At 39.7% G+C, this 4,163-nt stretch overlaps 2 non-coding genes across 2 annotated transcripts; both read right to left on the bottom strand.

The window, feature by feature from the left end:
• Positions 1-1,457: 1,457 nt before the first annotated feature.
• On the bottom strand, positions 1,458-1,568 carry trnal-caa. Its single transcript has 2 exons — positions 1,531-1,568; positions 1,458-1,503 (listed from the first exon to the last, which is right to left on the bottom strand). It is a non-coding gene; the product is annotated as a tRNA-Leu (tRNA).
• Positions 1,569-2,854: 1,286 nt separating this feature from the next.
• On the bottom strand, positions 2,855-2,964 carry trnal-caa. The gene is made up of 2 exons: positions 2,927-2,964; positions 2,855-2,900 (listed from the first exon to the last, which is right to left on the bottom strand). It is a non-coding gene; the product is annotated as a tRNA-Leu (tRNA).
• Between the last annotated feature and the right edge of the window lie 1,199 nt (positions 2,965-4,163).

Here is a 4,163-nt window from a genome sequence, read left to right as displayed (position 1 = left end):
TAAAAGAAGATCTATGGTAGGACCGCGATGAGGCAGGGATGCCAACTGGCAGGCAACTCGAGAAAACAACGCGCAGATTATACAAATAGGAGGTGAGCCTCCCCTGGTGTGTAGCTGCGTCATCATATTTACCCACCAGACTTTTCACTTCTCACGCCGGCGTGTTGTTTCTCCCTGTCATTATTCTATGGCCTGGGAAGAACAAAGAGCTTTGAAGTGTAAAATAAAACATCCCCACATTTGTCACAGCAATCCACCTCATGGCAAAATTCTGACACAGAAACGCACTGTCAGAGAAACAAATGGGAGTATGCCCCTTTTATAGCATCTACAGCAAAAGACCTCAATACAACTGCTGAACTACGTATGGCCAACTTCACCATGTCTAAGACATCATTACAGCTATTAGTTTACTTGTAATATACAGTCACTTCTCAAAATATCTCACATTCGGCTAATAAAATATTAATCCTTGCATTATTTACCACATACACATTAGATATTTTAATAAGGAAGGCAGATATGGATCCCACAGTATTGGAACATCTCTCATGTAACATTTCACCATTCCACATTTTGAATATATAATACATCCATAATGAACCCAACTCCATGCATCATGCGCTGGAGCAGAACTACAAAACAATGCTAACAACCAAAATAAAAAACAATAATATAGGACAGGAAAAGCAATATGTTTGCGTCTCAGTGGATATGCGGGCGTTTGTGTTTTGTCATCTGGGAATGACTGCTTGAATAAAAATGCATGCCTATGGAATATCAAGGGCTTTAAGTGATGCTATTTTTTTACTATACCAACTATATATATATATATATATATATATATAGTATCATGCAAGTACGCATTCTAGATGCTTGCTGATGCAGAGGTGTAACCTTGGGATTTCAGGCCTTCACTATTGAAATGGCCTGTGTGGTAAAGTGACAGCTTGGGCCAGGTTCTAATTTACAGGCGATGAAAAAATTGGCCAGTTAAATTGGAAAGGAAAGAAATGATTCTGTGGCACGCACACTGGAAACCCCTCCCCCCCTCCCCCCAAAAGCCTTCCACTGGTATAGATTTTCTTCTCGGGAATAAGCCTTTCCTTCATATTCCTCGGTGCATGGGTGAAGAAATTAAAGATTACTCCTGCTGGCTAGCATTAACTCCTGGCAGACGATATTCCATCTTGAAGAATGCAATCTAACCCACAGCCCAATAAATTCTCATGTAATCCTTCATATTTTCCACAAGAAACTACAGATGAAGAAGCACTTTCTTTTCTCAGTCATCAGCAGCCAGTGGTTCCTCTCCATCAAGCCTAAGCACCTGCCAGAATTCCCAAATACGATACCTGATGGTACAGCTACACCAACATCACACAACAAATCAGTCATATTTGCTGGATTGACCTGCTTCTAACACTTACATGTGTTTACCCATTAAAAAAAAACTCTGTCAGAAGTGGGATTTGAACCCACGCCTCCAATTGGAGACCAGAACACCCATGTAGGTGGAAGGCAGAACACCTTGAGTCTGGCGCCTTAGACCGCTCGGCCATCCTGACACAGTAGTGCAATGAGAAAAAGAATAAGCTCTGTTTTACTCTTGTGCCACCATTGCATGCCTATTCATGAGCAGCCTTCCTTACCGCCCACCAGAATTTCCAAATACTCTGCCTAATGGTACAGCTACACCAATGTGATGCAACAAGATTTGCTGGATCTACCTGCTTCTCACACGTACATGCATTCAATTGTTTGAATACTTCATTTTTCATTGCAAACTACTTTAGTATGCACCCATAGCCCAACTCGCTTTTTGCCTCACTTATATTTAACCAACATTACATTGAGGAGCAAGGAAGCTGAAGTACATTCAGTCCTAAAAGCTAAAACGGACAAAGACTGTTAGTACAGATTTCTTTTTGTATGGATCTAGTAGCTTTCGAAATAACAGTGGCCTTCTGAAATTTTATGACTTCTGTAAATTCATCTTCAAAAGATGAATTTTCACTATTTAAAAAAATGCTTTATTATCCCTATTAACCTTGACTGCAGTTGCTGTATTTACATATTTATTGAGTCATGTACCTTATGGTAATGACATCTGTAGTCTTATTCCTGTCTCCAGTTTAAGCATTGTGGACTGAGTAGTTTTATTTGTAGTTTATGTTGTATCTGCCAGATGACTCTCCTGTTATAAATTGTGGTGACAAACAAATTTCCCTCAGAGATTAATGCAGTATAGTCCCCCCTAGTCTTCACTCTACTCTATATTCTGCCAAAAGGAAAAGATTGGCTGTTCAGTTATGGCTTCTTGGTAAATGTCAGCTAAAAATCTTGAGTTTAGCTATATTGTCTGTGCCAAACCACACACTTCATACAATGTTTTAGTGTGATGTGGGGAAAAAACTATTCAACTGCTGAAACTATTCAACAGCTAAACTTGGCAGTAAGAATGTTTATAGCAAAACACAAGAAGCCTGTCCAAATCCTGGTACAGCTACACCAATGTGATGCAACAAATCATTTCTATTTGCTGGATATACCGGTTTCTCACACGTACATGCATTCAATTGTTTGAACGCATAAGAAATCAATAGTTTGTCACAAACTACTTTAGTATACACCCATAGCCCAACCCACTGTTAGCATCACTTATATTTACCGTATATTACATACATTAGTGGCAGAGAAGTTGAAGCACAAGCCGAAGTGTGATTTGAAACCACGCTTGAAAATTGGGGCCATTCGTTGCCTCCCCATATGAGAGGGGGATTAGAATACAGATTAGATTAGATTGCCCCATTACATTTTATTGAGCAGACACTTTTACCCAGTACAAAACTACTGTCAGAAGTGGGATTCGAACCCACGCCTCTATTCAGAGACCAGAACACCCATGACCGAGGAAGGTACACACCTTGAGTCTGGCGCCTTAGACCGCTCGGCCATCCTGACACAGTGAAAAGGCATTGGTAGCCAGAAGATCAGCATTCGGTGATTCCTCTGTATTAAGGAAGACAACAAAGAAAGACAACAAGAAAAATGAGGTATTGGACACCTGTTCATTGGTAGCCTATGGTTCCTCTATATTGGGGCTGCCCAGCCCTGTTTTTGGTGATCTACCATCCTGTAGGTTTTTACTTCAGCCTTAACAAAGCACACCTCATTCAACAGATCTCAATGAGCAGCTAATTAGTAGAATCAGGTGTGCAAAATTAGGGTTACGGTTAGGATGGTAGATCTCCAGGAACTGGAGACTGAACTCCTGCTGGAATTCACAAATGCTCTACCCTTGGGAATAACTACACCAACTTGATGCGATGCAACAACCTCAATCAGTGGTCCATTAGTGAACTGGATAACTAATATAGTTATTTTGTACAATCTTCTTGACCTGATACTGCCAGAGGAGGAAAGGGGCGAGCTAAGAGAGGGGGCAGGAGATGGAGATGGGTAGGGGGGTGATAATATCATCTGGTTACCACTCCTTTTGGAGTCTCAAATAAATTGTCTTTTAGGTGACAAAAAACCTCCACCTCCACTGTGTTTGTACCTCTCTTAATATTTGTAAAAAAGAATAATTCTGACTCTTGGAAAACAAACTCCCAAGGGTTGCCTTTCATATTTCAACAAAAAAAAAAAAAACTGTTGTTAAAGTACTAACATAAAATAACTAATACTACCCCCATGACAAAAGATTTATACATGTGTACTGGAGCTTTTGATTTTGAAACCTTTTTTCAAAATCCTGTCTTCAAAATCCATTTTGGCTTCAAAATTATAATTTGCTTAAATATTTGCTTTATTTACCCTATTAACCTTCACTACAGTTTCTGCATTTACATATTTATTGAGTCATGTACCTTATGGTAATAACATCCCTAGTCTTATTCCAGTTCCAGCTCTGTAGTTTTATCTGTAGTTTATATTGTATCTGCCAGATGACTCTCCCGGTATTCATTGTGACAAACAAATTTCCCTCAGAGATTAATGCAGTATACTCCCCTCTGCTCTGCACTGTACTCTATATTCTGCCACAAGAAAATATCGGAAGGTCAGTTTCACCTTCTTTGAATCCTCATATGAGAGGGCGAATACAGCCATTTTTATGGCAGATGCTTTCATCCAAATCAACATAACATTTGTCAGAAGTG

This window comes from Anguilla anguilla, chromosome 3 (genome assembly GCF_013347855.1).
Source record: "Anguilla anguilla isolate fAngAng1 chromosome 3, fAngAng1.pri, whole genome shotgun sequence".
NCBI lineage: Eukaryota > Metazoa > Chordata > Actinopteri > Anguilliformes > Anguillidae > Anguilla > Anguilla anguilla.
Note: the sequence above shows the minus strand (reverse complement) of the source record. Positions and strands in the feature narration are given on the sequence as shown.